The sequence below is a fragment of the Lipotes vexillifer genome, unplaced genomic scaffold (assembly GCF_000442215.2).
Source record: "Lipotes vexillifer unplaced genomic scaffold, Lipotes_vexillifer_v1.1 scaffold410, whole genome shotgun sequence".
NCBI lineage: Eukaryota > Metazoa > Chordata > Mammalia > Artiodactyla > Lipotidae > Lipotes > Lipotes vexillifer.
The window spans coordinates 1,953,879-1,972,109 of NW_006794028.1; the positions used below are offsets into that span (position 1 = coordinate 1,953,879).

General features: G+C 43.1%; 1 protein-coding gene across 1 annotated transcript in view; it reads right to left on the minus strand.

The window, feature by feature from the left end:
- The window catches only part of PCNX2 (pecanex 2), a 277,088-nt gene that overhangs the window by 169,729 nt on the left and 89,128 nt on the right, over positions 1 to 18,231 (minus strand). The window lies entirely within an intron of this gene.

Consider the following 18,231-nt stretch of genomic DNA (forward strand, 5'->3'; position numbering starts at 1 on the left):
AACAAATTGTGCATATTCATGAAAATACGTTAACATCACCTTTTCTGAAATTCAGTTTAGGATTTTTATAAGATGTAGCATTAAACATGTGTTGCCTCTTTTGAATTAAATATAATACTTAAAAATCACATAAAAACTGTATTTCTTAATGTTTATTTAATGTTTATTTATTCAAAAGGTAGTAGACAGGGCTTCCCTGGTGGTGCAGTGGTTGAGAGTCCGCCTGCCGATGCAGGGGACACGGGTTCGTGCCCCGGTCCGGGAAGATCCCACATGCCGCGGAGCGGCTGGGCCCGCGAGCCATGGCCGCTGAGCCTGCGTGTCCGGAGCCTGTGCTCCGCAGCGGGAGAGGCCACAACAGTGAGAGGCCCGCGTGCCGCAAAAATAAACAAATAAATAAAATTTTAAAAATTAAATGCAAAGGCCCCCTCCCCCCGGTTACCCTAGAAAGCCATGGCGCTCTCTTCTCTCCTTCGGTGCCCGCCAGCCTTGCAAGAGGCTCCTCACCAGCCAATGCATCTGTCACGTGGGGCAGCCCCTCCCCCGCGGGTACAGCACCTCCTCACAGCATGGGCTTCAAGCTGGGCAGACCTGGATTTGAATCCTGGTCCTGCCAGGGATGAGCTGTGTGGCCTTGGCTAAGTTACTTAACATCTCTGAGCATTGTGTTAGTTTCCTCTTCTTTAGAAAGGGAAAATAATACATAGGCAGGGGTTGCTGCAAGGGTACTTTTCTGTATGCTGGGCCATTTTTTTAAGCTTTTGGTATGAGACAGTTCAACGCAGCCCCTTCTTGGTGACTGGTACCCAGGGCTCTGAGCCAGACTGTCCTGGGCTGTTCCCTGTCCGTCATCCCCACAGTCAGCTGGTCCTAATGTGTTACCGATGCATCTTTCAATGCATCTCCAATTTGTCTCTTCCTTTCATTGCATCGTACTGGGTCAGGCATCCACTGCCAACTTGTTCCAGGGCTACTGTTAATAGCTTCATAGTGGGAAGATCTATGCAATCTCCATACCCCTCCCCACTCCACAGACTCCACGATTCACCCTCCGCATTACAAAAGAGTGGTCCTCTTCCCATAAAAGGCAAATCAATCACGATTGCCCTTCACTCAGTATTTTTCAGTGATTCCTCATTGCCTACCGAAAAAATCTACTCCACAGGAAGCTAGCTAAGCCAATTAGGATCCGGCCCTAGTTCAACTTTTCAGCCTCCTTCTGCACATTTAGTAGATGCACAGCAGCAAAACCATAAAGATGTGTTGCTTCCTGGCCCCGCTGCCTTCGCACACAAAGCTGCATCTGCCCAGAGAGCTCTTCCACTCTGACCCCAGTCCCCTCCCCTCTGCCTGGTGAACTCCTACCCATGCTTCAGTGCCCAGTATAAGAAGTCCCACCTGCCTGGTGCTGTCTCCCTGATTTCCCAGGCAGATAGAAGCTCTCCCCTTGCATCAGAACCATCGTTAAACACGTTTACTTCAGCATTTAAGATATCTCACTCCTGTTCTGGGCATGGGTAGGACTTGCCCCCTCTGGACTCCCTGCAGAGGGGCAGTTTGCAACTCTTCCCTGTACTTGGTACCAATGTTAGCACATCAACCTATCCTTGAGAGAATGAGGTTTCAGTTTTCATGATTACACCAGTCCGTCTTCTATGACCTGTGCGGAAAAAAATGTTTCAGCAAGAAAAGAGGGTGAAGACATTAGGTAGCTTGGATCAAATGTGGATCAGGCAGTGAAATGTCACAGAAATGATTAGACTATTAGAGGGAAGGTATCTCATGACCTGAAAACTAATTTTTTCATTCAAACAGCACCCCCAATAACAGACAATTTATTCTGTAACTTGGGAATTTTATTGTTTCTTGAAAGTTCATTCATGAAACATTTATTGGCCACTTGCTCTGTGTCAGGCACCAGGGAGCACACCTCTGAGGACAGCACAGGTGTCTGGGGAGGGAAGAACATAAGTAATTGTAATAAAGTGTGACAGGTGATGGACGGTGAGGTGCCTGGTGCTGGGTGGTCACCAGGCAGGAAGCAGAGGCTCCAGTGAGTCCAGGGATTGGCGTTTAAGTGGAGCCCCACACAGAAGAAATGTGGAGAACACGGTCCTTCCCCTGCAGGGGCTTCTCGAGGACCAAGCTGGGCTCTGGGGTGCCGTGGGTGGACGGAGCTGACCCCAGCCATCCTCACGTCTGTTCCTCCTCTCCCTGCCCCGGATGCCCACCTGCAGCTTCTCCCCTTTTATTTCATACTTGGCTGTTAGAAAAACACAGCCAAAAAGTTTTCCAAAAGAGAAAAACCTGCTAAATGCTATTTCCTCCCACTGTTTCCTCTGCGTTTGCCTCTGCTGCATGTTAAATACACAATTTCGTGAAGACGGAGGGCTTCCTTTTACATGCAGTCCATAAAAAATGCAAACACTAGGAAAAAAATCACTATGAGAAGGATTTAGTAACCATGACCATGGAAATAATGGTCCCTGCACGGAACAAAGGAAAAGTCAGGGGAATACGCATCGGCGGAAGTGAATTCCAGGCTCATCACTTCCTGGAATGAATGATTCTGTGGAAGGGACTTAACTTCTCATTGGCTCAGCTTCTGCTTCTGTAAAAAAGGTGACAATGACACTCTTCTTGAAATATTGCTGCAATGCCTTGATGAGATTTGAAACGGCCTTGCACACTGCAAAGCAGTATGTCGATGTTAGTTTTTTATTAATTGGAAAAGAAAGAGCGCCCATGATGGATGGTCCTTGCAGAGAATAAATTAAAGCCAAACTAAATATATTTAAATAATTAAGTTTACCTACTTTGATTCACCCAATACCCCTTATCTAATTCTTCTCTCATTTATTCTCTACTTAATTAAATCTCTGCAGTACAAACGTGAAAGGGCAGCTACCCCTCCTAGTACTGAGGGACCCTCCCTCTTTACCTACTAAAATAGCAGTTGGTAGAAAAGGGAAGAGGAGGTAAAAATATCTAATGGGAAACAGATATTTTCCCATTGGGGTTAGAGGAGAGGGACGTTGTCCCCCTTCCTTCTACTTCCCAGCATTTATCTCTGCTTGTGACTACAGATCTGTGTAAAGATTGTGTGATTAACCCATGATCCTTCCACTGGTCAAGCCCGTTGACAGCAGGGACTCATCTGTTTCACCCCAGTGTATTCTGAGCACCCTGTGCAGGGTCCCGGCCCTCAAAGGCCCTTACTAAATATGTATGGAACTGATGCTCTGGATTTAAGCACCCATTACTGCCTTACTCTATGATGCAGACCTAAGAAGGGAACCGCACGGATCATTTTATTTAGGTATCTTCAAGACACAGAAGGTTGGTCTTTCCCAGTGCAGAGCAGTAGTTAAAAGCATGGGCTCTGGCTAGGACTGCCAGCTTCAATCCCAACTCTGCTGATTATTGGCACAAAGATACTACGCAAGCTTTTAAGCCTCAGTTTCCTTATCTTAGATAATACCGCTTAGGGTTGGTGTAAATATTATATGAAATATTGTGTGTAAAATACTTAGTAGCCAGTCTAAAATGCTCAATAAATGTTTGCTATGACTATATGCTTTACTAAGATACTGTCTCAGCTGATTCAGGCTGCTGTAACAAATATCATAGACATATGATATCATAAACAGCAGAAATGTACTGCTCCCAATTCTGGAGGCTGGGAAGGCCAAGATAAGGTGCCAGCAAATTTGGTGTCTGGTGAGAACCCACCTTCTGGTTCACAGCTGGCATATCTTCATATAATGGAAGGGGCGAGGGCGTTTTTCTGGCCTGTTTCAGAAGGGCACTAATACCAATCACGAGGGTGTCATCCTCATGACCCAATCACCTTCCAAAGGCCCCACCTCTTAATACCATCGCCTTTGGAGTTAGGATTTCAACATATGAATTTAGGGGAACACAAACATTCAGACCAGAGCAGATACATAAGAGGACTGAGGACTGCAACAAAATCACATTTCCTGGAAAGAATTAGAATTGACCTTCAGTATGGTCCTTCTCTGAGAGTCCAAGAGAAAAACAATGATTTCTGTAGATTCCTTATATCCTTCTGTTTGTGTACTACAGACAGAAAATAATAAAACAGGAAGTCTTCTACAAAATGCAAATCTGACCTTGCCAAGATATGATATTATTATGTCAAGGTACACAATCTGAACTGACAGACCTTATTAGGGGTAGTTCTCATTTGTTATTTTAATCTGTTGCATTCCTTCTGGTGTCTGTCCTGTATTAGTAAAAGGCTACATTCATCCTTCCATAGATGTGATTTCTTTGAGCATAACCAATAGCTTCAAGATAAATTGCTAGACATGAATGAACAGCACTGTGGCCGCAGGGACAGGACAGAAGGAATGAATATTTTCCTCAACAGTGTAAAAGCGAGGCGACGCCAGAATGGCGTACTCCTTCCAAGAAGCGTGGGGTGAAGGACTGCAAGGAATCCACATTCCAGGTGTGGCTTTGTGTGTTTTCTCGCTCAACCTCAGATCTTTACACAACTCTTTCTTAGAAAGAACCGGGGCTCACCTGAGCTTGGGCAGATTGTAAAAAGGCAGACCACCAGGATCTTCTTAGGCTTACTACTGGAAATACCCTCAAGCTCCAAGTTCTTAACGTTGTTCATTTTTTCAACAGATACGGTTACATAATATATAAAATAGGAGGCAAATTTCTCAGGGAAGCAAGGATAGGAAGGACTATTTGGAGAGACACATGAGTTATTTTTTCGTGTTTAGAACGCCAAAGTTTGCAAAACCATGCTATCTTCAGGAAAGATTATTTTAGATTTGGAAGAGATCTCATAACTGAGCCAACCTCACCCCTGGACCAAATTATTGGTCAAGTAAGAAGACAGGGAGAATGGAAAAGACTTACCAAAGGTGGCAAGACCGACCAAGCCCTGGTTCAGTGCACCACCCTAAATACTTGTACAGCTCACTGTGCACAGTACGTGGACATCTCATGACTTTCCATTTAAAAGGCTTGGCGCAGTGGTTAAGAATCCGCCTGCCCATGCAGGGGACGCGGGTTCAATCCCTAGTCCAGGAAGATCCCACACGCTGCAGAGCAACTAAGCCTGTGCACTGCAACTACTGAGCCTGAACTCTAGAGCCTGTGAGCCACAAATACTGAACCCATGTGCCCCAACTACTAAGCCCGTGTGCTGCAACTACTGAAGCTCGTGCGCCTACAGCCCGTGCTCCGCAACGAGAGAAGCCACTGCAATGAGAAGCCCGCGCACCACAATGAAGAGTAGCCCCTGCTCGCTGCGACTAGTGAAAGCCCTCACGCAGCCACGAAAACCCAACGCAGCCTAAATAAATAAATAAATAAATAATAGATAGCAAATAAAAAGGCTTGGGATCACTATAAATTAGAAGTTTCCAGCTTTACAGCCTGTTTCATTCATTTATCATCCCCCATTCAATAGCGCTGGACATCTTTTCAGTCAACTGCCTGTGGTGGGGTTTGCTGTAACACATGGTAGGGTGATAGCCCAGAGGAAGAAGTCATCTGAGAGGAGCTCAGAGGAAAAGCTCCATGAAGGACTGAGTAAGGAGCTGGATTGTAAAAGTGATTGGGAATGAACTTGGGAAGACCGTCTTCCAAGTCATGCAAGGGTAAAATGCTTCGATGCTGCATGACCCTGCATTCGAGCATGGCCTGGATATGCTTCAGGATGGGTATGGCTGGGTGCAATTCTAAAGGTACCACTGTTAAGCATATAGATATATAGATAAGAGAATGGGAAATAGTTAAGAATGAAGAAACACTGAAAGGAAATGACCTTTATGGTTTATCAACCCGTAATTTTCTGCACTGGGAAGAGAGGTGGCTGGGCGCCATCGACTCTGAAGATAAAACTAAAGGAAATAAGCTTCAACATCAGCAAGGGAATCTGGATGTGATTTAAGGAAGAACTTCCTGACACTGATGATTCAATAAAGTACAGTTAGGAAAACATTAGCATTTCCTTTTCCCAAATTATTCCAAAACACAGATATTTTCCGTGGAGAGGTAAGAGACAAACTCACCTGAGAAAGAAGGAAGGAAGAGAAACTTGATGAAAGCTCTTCTCCTTACGCTTTCATCGTGTAGGAACATATTACTGCTTTAACATCTCTGCAATTTAACACACACACAACTAAATAAACAAACTGAGAACAAGAAGGAACTCTTCAGAATCATTTTACAGAATTAAGATTTATGGCTCAGTTATGAGATCTCTTTATCACAACAAGATAAAATGGCTTTGCTCCTTTTTTCCATTCCTTTCTCCTTAATCTCCCGATGCCTCTCCAGGCTGTTCAGTCCTAAGTCACCCCACCTGCGTCCCCCTCCAGGGCCTAAGCCTGTCTCCCTGCCCAGGCTCCTCGAGCAGGTGTGCCCCGCACAGGAGGCAATCCTGTGAAAGACCAACAGGAAGAGCCTTCCCTGGTGGCACAGTGGATGAGAGTCCGCCTGCCAACGCAGGGGACACGGGTTCAAGCCCTGGTCCCGGAAGATCCCATATGCCACAGAGCAACTAAGCCCGTGTGCCACAACTACTGAGCTCGTGCTCTAGAGCCCAGGAGCCACAACTACTGAGCTCGCGAGCCACAACTACTGAGCCCGTGTGCCACAATCACTGAGCCTGCAAGCCACAACTACTGAGCCTGTGTGCCACAACCACTGAGCCCATGAGCCACAACCACTGAGCCCGTGAGCCACAACCACTGAGCCCGCGAGCCACAACTACTGAGCCTACAAGCCACAACTACTGAGCCCACATGCCATAACCACTGAGCCCGCGAGCCACAACTACTGAGTCCACATGCCATAACCACTGATCCCACGTGCCGCAACTACTTAGCCCACGAGCCGCAACTACTAACCCGCGTACCAGAACTACTGAGCCTGCACTCTAGAGACCGCGAGCCACAACCACTGAGCCCACATGCCACAGTCACTGAGCCCGTGAGCCACAACTACTGAGTCCGCATACCATAACTACTGAGGCCGTATGCTGCAACTTCTTAGCCCATGAGCCGCAACTACTGAGCCCACGTGCCACAACTACTGAGCCCATGTGCCGCAACTACTGAGCCCACGAGCTGCAACTCCTGAAGCCCGTGAGCCTAGAATCCGCACTCTGCAACAAGAGAAGGCACTGCAATGAGAAGCCTGTGCACTGCAACGAAGAGTAGCCCCCGCCTGCCACAACTAGAGAAAGCCCGTGCACAGCAACAAGGACCCAACACAGCCAAAAATAAATTAAATTAAATTTTTTTTTAAAAAAAAAGACCAACAGGGAAGTTGATGGGACTTGCCACAGCCGCAGGTGCACCTAGGGACCAAACTTATAGCAGGAGTTGAGCTTGTTGAGTCAGAAATACAGTAAAAAATGCATTTGAGGATGTTTTTATTTTAATTTTTATTTTGGGATAAAGAAGAAAATGTTGACACTTGAGGAAGAAGAGAACCACTGACCTGAAGAGAGATTTTGAAACAAAATGATCAAATGCACTGGGTGTCTATCTGAAAGGTTTAGTTCAGTGGTCAGTCTCATTTCTGCAGAGAGAAGCAGAAAGGAAGAGAGGAAGTACTGACTGACATTTCTAGTGGAGTTTTTAAAAGAACTTTCATATTTTAAACATCCATGTATTGACATTAGTCTTGAATTTTATTATATACATATAATTTATTTACTCAGACACATATGCACACAAATACATATTTTATTTTTGGAGAGAGATAAGGTTTTAAACAATCTATCACCCACTGATAATGAAGTGTATACCATGTGACAGTTTGCTTAAAATTAACGTCCCTAATTGCTCTGAGAGGCGTCTCATGGGTCCCTGAGTTGGGAGTGATATGGATAGATGAGTGCTGGCCTCATAAAACTCCCCCAGGTTTTGAAATATTTTTATGAGGTAGAAATAGAACTGTCTAATAGTCCTACAATTCTGTGGTAGATTTCATATGCATTTGGGAATTCTTTTGATGAAAATACACAGGGAGGTTCAGCTTTGTATAAAAGCACTTTCTGAAGAGAATCCTAGTTTCGGTATTTTTTTCCTTCAAAATTTTAGACATCTCTAAGATGGAATTTACAGGGCAAACTAACTGAGGGTCTGGTTATAAAGGGAATGCAAATGGACCAAGTTCTCACTTTGCTATGCCCTTCGTATCAGATTCACACACTTTCTTTTAAGGAAAAAGCAATGGATTTTTCTGAGCCCATTAAATATCCAGGCATTTCTGAATCCAGGTTTCCATACATCCTAAAATAAGATCTAGATCATATCACTTTCTCTCTGATATAAGTCCTACTTCTAGGACTATTTTGACATGAATCTTATACTTAGGTAAAAGGAGATCTGTGCCCTTGAAGTTCCAGGCACCCTCAGGGCTCCCCAGCATCCAGTGCTCAGCCCATAGCAGCCCCAGTTGACATTCCTGGTAGACCCTAGACACCCAGAGGGGCAGCCCCATGGCCTATCACTGAGCCTAATTCACAGCAGTCAGTCAATATGTGTTCAGTAAATAAACGAATGATCAGGATAACAGATTGATGAATAAGACTTCACTGTCTACTAAAAGTAGGTTTTCCTTACCTCATACTCTTCTTTCATTTTGGTGAAAAAGCAGCATATGCTTATGATTCAAGACTATTTTACTGGGAATTCCCTGGTGATGCAGTGGTTAGGACGCCATGCTTCCACTACAGGGGGCACGGGTTCGATCCCTGGTCGGGGAACTAAGACCCCTCGTGCCGTATGGTGCGGCCAGTGAAATAAAATAAAATAAAATAACTAAAGTGCTAGATTAAAAAAAGACTGTTTTACTTTTTGGAATAGGTATCGGGGGAAAATCAGCTCATTCACTAGCAAGAAAGACTGACAGGTACCATCCAAACATACGTGATAGACACCATCCAACATAGATAAATATAGATAAAGAAGCGTGCACACACACACACACACACACACACACACACACACACACACACACACACACACACACACACACACACACACGCACGAACTTTTCGGAAAATACTGACATTTACTTTCCTTCTCATAGCCTTCTTCTCAGTTATCTGCATTTACTCAATCCAAAGTATACAGAGCATCTATTATGTAACACTGGACTTTTAGCAGAATATGAAAAGAAGCCTATATAAACCATAGTCATGACCTTCACGAGTTCATGATGAAACTGGGGGTGAAGAAAAGTACACACAAAGAACAACAACAGTAATAGTACCGACGTATCGAGCAACGGCTTGACTGGCCACTTTACACGCACTGTCACATTCAGATTATAGCAAACCTTAAAGGCAGGGATCGCTCATTTTAAACATGAGGAAACAGAGGCCTTTACTGTACTAGTTATCGTGGGAGTATCTATTTCCCACAGAACAGATTATATTCAGGATAAACAAGTATTGACATGAACACCAAAAGGACAATATTGCCCACGGACTTTGGAAGGAAGGTAAACTTGTGCTGGCACGGCTATAGCACAAGCACATTCCTCCATCTGTACTGGGGCCACCACTGCTCGTACTGGAATTCTCTTGTCCACCCAACTTCCCCGCTCCAAACTGGACAGCCACTGAATCCTACCAATACTGATTTCACTACATTTCTTGGATTGGACCCTTTCAAACTCTCTGCTTCCTACCCAAACCTGACTCCAGATCTTACTTTACTCAGCAATTGAGTAAAGTCCATTTTGAACAACTGAGGTATCATTCTTCTTCCTGTTTTTCCCCCAAATCAGTGTCCAGTGCCACTGTCAGAGGCATCCAACTCCAGCTTGAGGATCCCGACAATCCAGTGTTGACTGGGTTTGGAGATCAATGACACGCGTTTAACTTTCTAGGAAGGGAATGTGACAGAAAGTACTCACCGCCCATCTAGCACCCATCTGCCCTTCCTCCCCACCAGTCATCGCTTCCTTACTAGCTGTTCAGGCAGCTGAAAGACTTGTAATTCCCATCCCCTTGCAGCTAGAAGTGACACGGTTCTAGCCATAAAATATAATCTGGAGTCTAGTGTAATAAAAGTGAATTAAAACTTGGATTTCGTTTGCAGGCGTATTACTATTAGCATCACCACCATTATGTTCATCAGCATCATCACCATCAACTAAGAACGCTAATAATAATTTCCACTTGTATTTGTTTTCTACTGCAGTGTAACAAATCCCCACAAACAGTGGCTTAAACAACACGAAGTATGATCTCACAGTGTCCTGCCTCAGCCATCTGGGCGTGACTGCCTCCTCTGCTCGCGGTCTCACCAGGCTGAATTCACAGTGTTGCCCAGGGCTGCAGTCTTACCTGAGCCTTGAGTCCTCTTCCAACCTCACTTCTGGTTGGCAGAATTCAGTTTCTTGCAGCTATAGGACTGAATTTTCTTGCTGGCTTTGCTGGGATCTGCTCCAGATCTGAGAGGCCATCCTTATGACGTGTGGTCCTCTCCATAGGCTATTTGCAGCACAGCTGTTTACTTTTTCAAGCCCACGGGGACGGTGTCTGCTGTTTCTTCTGTCTCTGACCTCTAGTCCTTCTTTTAAAGGGCTTGTCTGCTTAGGTCAGACCCATCCAGATAATCTCTCTTTTGATTGACTTAAAGCTAACTGATTAGGTACCTTAATTACACCTCAAAATCTTTCCACCTTTGCCAGATGATGTAACCTAATTACAAGAGGGACACCCTATCATACTCACGGGTCCTGCCCACGCTCAAGGGGCAGAAATTACACAGGGGGCTGGAGTCTTGGGGCAATCTCAGAATCCTGCACACCACACCATTTAATGAAAACCCTTGAGCTAGACACTTTATATATATTATCAATTTAATTTCATTCACTTCTGACAACATTCATATGAAGTAGGTATTACTAATCCATTTTACAATCGAAAAAAAAAACACACCGTGAATTAGCCATGTGCCCTTAGGCAGATAACGTCAGCACCCCGTGCTCACATTCACCACTGGGATATAGAAATGCTATTATCTTCCTTATGTATGACATGGAGCTATAATAAAGGGCAAATGAGAAAACACTTGGGAAATTATTCCAAAAATTAAAGTACCATCGATCTGCAAGGTATCTTACATGCCTGCGAACGGTTCTTTTGCCTAGAAAAATATATTTATACTTCAAATGTGCTAGGGAGGATGGTACAGAAGTGAGATTTTTGGAAAGATACAAGATCTGGGATCTGCGATGTGTGATGTTAAGTCACTTAATCGCTCTCTGGACCTCCATTTCCTCATTTTAAGTAATAAAATGAAGGGTTTGGGACAGGGGATATGTAAGGTCTATTTCAGAACTAAAACTATTCTAGAACTATGAGTTTGTTTTATATTTATATTAGATTTTAAGACCTGAATGCATGGGAAATGCCATTGTTTTAGCTGCAACCCTGCAGTACCTAGAAGAATATGGGGAAAACTCTCCCACAGCAGTGGTTAACGATGCTTGGGAAACATTAAATTATAATAATTTACCTCAACCCCTGGATGCCCTTGCCATCAATAAAATAGAATCTCTTTACAAGGGATAATAAGCAATAGAAATCATGCTTTATCCAGACATATAGGAAGCCCAGCTAATTAACTACTGAGCCATCTCTCTAGGGAGCAAATATTCTGGTTGTTTCTGTACATCACTTGACAGTGATGCAGTAGTTAGGTAGCTAAGTCAATGAGGGAGTCCATTTACATGTTACCTGCTACCATCTTGGATGAGTCAAAAAGAATATGAAATTAAAAGAGGAATAAAATTTCTTCCCCTAATTACTATTCCAGGGAGCAAAATTAAATGCCAGTCCCTCAATCTGCTTCTATCAAGCGAGAATAATAAAAATCAAGGATGTAAATACATATCAAGACCCAGATAGAGAAACGCATCTCTGGGAAGGCAGCTAACACGCTGAAATTGTTCACAAGGGCCCATCAATCCATCACGGCACAGCAGAGATAAAAGGGAAAAAAAGTCAAATCTAGGAGCGAAAAGTGTAAGCATAAAAGTCATAAACAAAAGCGTCGTTAAACAAGAAGTGGAATCACAGCTCTGGATAAGTATGTTAAGTTGAAGGTGGGTGAGCTTCTCTTTTTTCCTAAGGATGCCCTTGCCAATTTGTTAAATGCATTCATGCAATGCACAGCATGTAATAGGTGCCGTTTTTTAAAGTGGAGAGTCTATCTGAGACCTTTAGAAAACTCAGGACTTACAAATGAGAAGGGAGAAATGCAAATTGCTCTATTTTTAACTAAAAGGTGTTTCAAAATATAGATAGAACATTACAATTCTCTAACAACGGATCCTACTATTTACCACAAGCGATGCTTGTCCTGTGCTGAGCAAGGAAGTCAGTACCTCTTTGAGATTAAATAAATCTTTCAAAGTACCCCAGTTTCACCTGGTAAAAAGACTGTTTCAACACATAAGTAAACCCCAGAGCCTCTGAAGTGTTCAGTCCCATCACAGAGTTGGCAAGGTGCTTTCAAAGTGGAATCTATTAACTTTGATCCAACAGTGACTTACGCCGATGGCAGGCCATACACAGAAAGGAAAACAGAAATAGAAGTCTCAGCCCAGGATAGTAAGTAGATCTTATCTCTTGGACCAGCTCTGATCAGTTGGTACTGGCTGCCTGTACTACTGTCTGGGCACCGCGGAGCCCTGCTGACTTCAGTGAGAAAAAATGCTGTGATCAATTAGCAACGTCTGCTATGAGGAGGGAGTCGGACTTGGGGAGGTGAGGGAATGACAGCATCTGTCCCACAGCTACGTAAAAACCCAAAAAACTTCTTGAATACCAGATTCTTCAACAGCATCCAAAACCCTCTAAGAATTTTGCAAGAAAAAGTCATTTAACAATCCCAGGAGTGTACATTACTTTTGATAACGAGCCTTCAACACTTGTCAACGGAATTCCCTGGCGGTCCAGTGGTTAGGACTTGGTGCTTTCACTGCAGGGGGTGCCCCGGGTTCGATCCCTGGTAGGGGAACTAAGATCCTGCAAGCCTCACAGCGTGGCAAAAAAAAAAAAAAACACTTGTCATATGAAATGGGTTTTTCAGAGCATACATCTTCTCCTTTAGGAGTTAATCTAAGTAGTCCCATGAGTTGTTCAGATGCTCAGAAAGCATCTGAGTATGGAAGAATACTCTGTCTTCTATAGATTCAACCACGATTCTATTATCACTGAATTATTTTTTACTATCAAATGAGGCTTACCTGCTCAAAAGCATGAAGCATGAGACAAAGGTTCATCATAAATCAAAGATTTAGAGTAAACAGTTATGATTTAGCAGTGAGACAGCTGATGGAGAATCCGGAAGTAACGTTTTTGGTCTGACCACTCATGGAGTGACTTGGGACGTCAACTGGGAACTTTTTAACACCTTGTTTCCATCACAGTGGAGGCCATCAGCTCATCTATGGCATTCAACAACCTTAGAGCTGATGACCTCTTTTTGCTATAGTCCCTTTCAGGCAACCAGTATTCTTGTGACGCACATCATACCCAATGGACCAAAAACATACACTTTTAGCCTTGCATGAAAGATTGTCCGTAACTTTGATATATCCTGCTGACATATCCAGCCATCCCTATCCTTCACCATCAGTAGGTTAATATGCTTACCATCTCCTCCATCTGCCATGATCATTCATTCCTAACTCTTGACAAAACTGTTTCACATGCTTGACTGCATAGTCTATGGCAAGGTTCTCAGCCCAACTGCAAAACGTTTGAAGGCTGTGCTAAACAACCACCTCCTCTGATGGGTTTTCTCTTTTCTGATCACTCACAGCATGTCATCAGCTTTGATGAATGTTAAACTCCTGAGAAAGAACTGACTGTTTCTCCTCTCATATCACTATAGTACCTGGCAAAGTCATTTCTTTTTTAAAATTAATTTATTCATTTATTTTTGGCTGCGTTGGGTCTTCACTGCTGCGCACGGGCTTTCTCTAGTTGTGGCGAGCGGGGGCTACTCTTCGTTGCGGTGCCCAGGCATCTCATTGCGGTGGCTTCTCTTGTTGTGGAGCACGGGCTCCAGGTGCGCAGGCTTCAGCAGTTGCGGCACGCGGGCTCAGTAGTTGTGGCGCACGGGCTTAGTTGCTCCGCAGCATGTGGGATCTTCCCGGAGCAGGGCTTGAACCTATGTCCCCTGCATTGGCAGGTGGATTCTTAACCACTGTGCCACCAGGGAAGTCCCTGGCAAAGTCCTTTCTAAACAAAGAAAAATATGTTGCAGTGAATATGAACTGTTCAGCTCCTGCTTCAGTTACAGAGAGCTTGCGTGTTCCCATTTCTATCAACCAAAGAAAAGAATATTTCCATCAGATACCATTTGCTGCTCAAGGTTGCAAAGAAGGATGAAGTATTGGGTCCTGGTCAAAATGGCATGAAGAACACAGGGAAGACTTACTATATATATAACAGATAACGAATAAGGACCTACTGTATAGCACAGGGAATTCTAAGTACTCTGTAATGACCTATATGGGAAAAGCATCTTAAAAAGAGTGGATATATGTACATGTATAAGTGATTCACTTTGCTGTACAGCAGAAACTAACACAACACTGTAAATCAACTGTACTCCAATAAAAATTTTTTTTAAAAAAAAGAACACAGGGAACTAGCTTTCCTCCTCCCATTAAATGTCCAATAAATATTCAAAAAGAAAAAAGCATAAACCTATACTGGGAACTAGAGAAAGTACTTGTGCATAAGCCACAGGGTTTGAGGAATTTATGCTGGACCTTATCTTACAGATGAGACTAGTCTGAAAGAAGATTTTGACATCTGATACATGACTGAAATTCCCACTCTCTATTTCAGAGAGAGAGAGAGACGTGTATAGAGGAAGTAAGCAGGAAAAGATCTCACTAAATCCCTGCTGACATCAACTAAATCAGAGGTGGAAGGGCTGGAGTTAAGGCAGGCCAGGGGGTTGGCAGACAACATCATGCCTGGACTCAGACATCTGCGGATGGCAGCGTTTGGACCCCTCGGCTGTACTGGAGGCAACAGTTTTTATTTGGTCAGTTCAAGGGTCGGGATGTTGGAGCAAAGAGGACGAAGTAAAGACAAGCACTGTCCCAGGTATCTCATTCGTATCCCTGGGAGGAAGATTCCTGATAGAACCACCTAAAAGTCCATGAATAACATATTTTTCCAGGGGAAAGATATATCTGAACTGGTGGTATGTTACTGAAACATTCTTTGTTCCACTTTCTTCTTTCCTGTATTTAAAACCTGAGGTACCTCTAGAAAGATTTGGTCAGGGAGCCTTAAATTTTTCTGACAGATGTCAGCTCAATTTCTGCTTGACTCCCAGAAAGGGGTCACAAATCAAATGTCCACCTGAGCAGACAGGTGATATAAACACATGTAATCATGGGTCAGGTAGAAGAGATGATAGGGTATGATGAGACCTGTGTGTTTGGGGCAGCTGTGACTCACTATTCAGTTTCAGTAGGTTGTTAGGAAATGGAAGGTTCCTGGTACATCAAAATTTCCCAACAAATATTTGTTGTTGTTTTTGTTCTTGTTCTCATTCTTGTTGAAATAAGAAACTCTAGATACCATACGAGAACACAAAGGAACAATATAAAGAGAAGTAGACCATGAAAACAGGAATGAGAGACGTGAACGGCAAACATACACAACAAAAAAAAGATTATAAAAAAATTTAAAACAGACCATGTAAACAAAATCGATAATATCATTAATCAAAAAATAAGAGGGAGAGGGCTTCCCTGGTGGCGCAGTGGTTGAGAGTCCGCCTGCCGATGCAGGGGACACGGGTTCGTGCCCCGGTGCGGGAAGATCCCACATGCCGCGGGGCGGCTGGGCCCGTGAGCCATGGACCCTGAGCCTGCGCGTCCGGAGCCTGTGCTCCGCAACAGGAGAGGCCACAGCAGTGAGAGGCCCGCGTACCGCAAAAAAAAAAAAAAAAAGAGAGATAGGACGGCACTTATGAATTCTATCAAACACTTATAAAATATATAATACCGATTCTATACAAACTCTTTTAGAATTTAGAAGGAAATGCCTTCCAACACATTTTATGAGCCCATTACCTTATAACAAAATAAGACAAAGCATTACTAGAAAAGGAAACCAGAGAACTAGAAACCTCATGATCATAGACACAGTATTTCTCAACAAAATATTAGTAAATAAAATTGAGCAATCTATAAGAAAGACAATACATCATGACCAACTGGGGTTCATCTTTCAAATGCAACATTGATTCAACACTTAAAAGTGAACCAATGTAATTCACCCTGTCAACAGACTAAAAAAAGATCGGTATGATCTTCTCAGTAGATGCAGAAAGTTTTGCCTTTTCTAGAATGTCATATAGCTGGAATCTTAGAATATGTAGCCTTTTTATATCAGCTTCTTTAACTTAGAAATATGCATTTGAGATTCCTCCAAGTCTTTTCATGGCGTGATACCTTATTTAGGGATGTGTGTCTGAGGGGGGCATGTTGAATAGTATTCCATTATCTGAATGCCCCACAGTTTATTTATCTGTTCACCTGCTACAGGACATCTTGATTGTTCTCAAGTTTTTGGCAATTATTAAATAAAGCCGCTATAAACATTTGTGTGCAGGTTTTTGTGTGAACCTAAGTTTTCAAAGAGGGTCAAGGAGCACAATTGCTGGATTGTATGGTAAGAGTATGTTTACTTTGTAAGAAACTGCCAAACTGTTTTCCAAAAAGGCGATATCATTTTGCATCCCCACCAGCAATAAGTGAGAGTTCCTGTTGCTCCACATGCCTGTCAGCATTTGTTGTTGTCAGGGTTCTGAACTTTGGCCATTCTAATAGGTGCGTATTAGTATCTTATTGTCATTTTAATTTGCAGTTCCCTAATGGCATATGATGTTGAGCATATTTTCATATGCCTATTTGCCATCTGCACATCTTCATTGGTGAGGTGCCTATTCAGGTTTTTGTCCACTTTTAGTTAAGTTCTTCTTATTGTTGAGTTTTTTAAGTTTTTTGTATATTTTTTGGATAACAGTACTTTATCAGATATGTCTTTTGCAAATATTTTCTCCCCAGGCAGGTCTAGTCACAAGAAAATTCCTCAATTTTTATTTGTCCAAGAAAGTCTACATTTATCTTTCACTTTTGAAAGATAATTTTGCAAGGTACAGAATTCTAGATATGTGTGTGTGTGTGTGTGTGTGTGTGTGTGTGTGCGCGCGCGCGTGTTACTTTCAACACTTTATTTTATTCCACTCTTGTCTTGCGTGCATTGTTTCTCTCTTACTCAGTTCAGGTTGCCATAAAAAAGTACAATAAATAGACCGGGCGGCTTAAACAACAGACATTTATTTTGCGCGGTTCTGAAGGCTGCAAGTCAGAGATTATGTTGCCAGCATGGCCAGGTGCTAGTGAAGGTTCCCTGGCTTGCAAAAGGCTGCATTTCCTCTGTGTCTTCACATGGCAGAGAGACTTCTGGTGTCTCTTCTCTTCTTATAAGGGCACTAATCCCATCATGAGGACCCCACCCTCATGACCTCATTTAAACCTATTTCCCAAAGGCCCCATCTCCAAATATCATCACATTGGAGGTTAGGGTTTTCAACAGGAATTTTGGGGAGACACAGTTCAGTCAATAGCAGCTCCTGAGGAGAAGTCAGATGCAATTCTTACCTTTCTCCTCTATAGGCAAGGTGTTCTTATCCTCTGGTATCTTTCAAGATTTTTTTCTTTACCTTTGATTTTTAGCAACTGGAATATAATATGCGTGGGTGTAGTTTTTTGGCATTTATCATGCTTGGTGTTCTCTGAGATTCCTGGATATGTAATTTGGTGTCTGATATTAATTTGGGGAATTTCTCAGTCATATTCTGTACCATTCTTTCTTCTCCTCTGGTATTCCCATTACACATGTTATACATTTTATAGTTGTCCCACAGTTCTTGGATATTCTGGGGTTTTTTTCAGTCTTTTTTCTCTCTGATTTTCCATTTTGGAAGTTTCTATCGACCTATCCTTAAGCTCAGAAATTCTTTCCTCAGTCACGTACAGCCTACTTATAAGCCCTTCGAGGGCACTCTTCATTTCTGTTAGAGTGCTTTTGATTGCCAGCATTTCTTCTCGATTCTTTCTTGGAATTTCCACCTCTCTACTTGCATTGCACATCTGTTCTTGCCTGCTGAA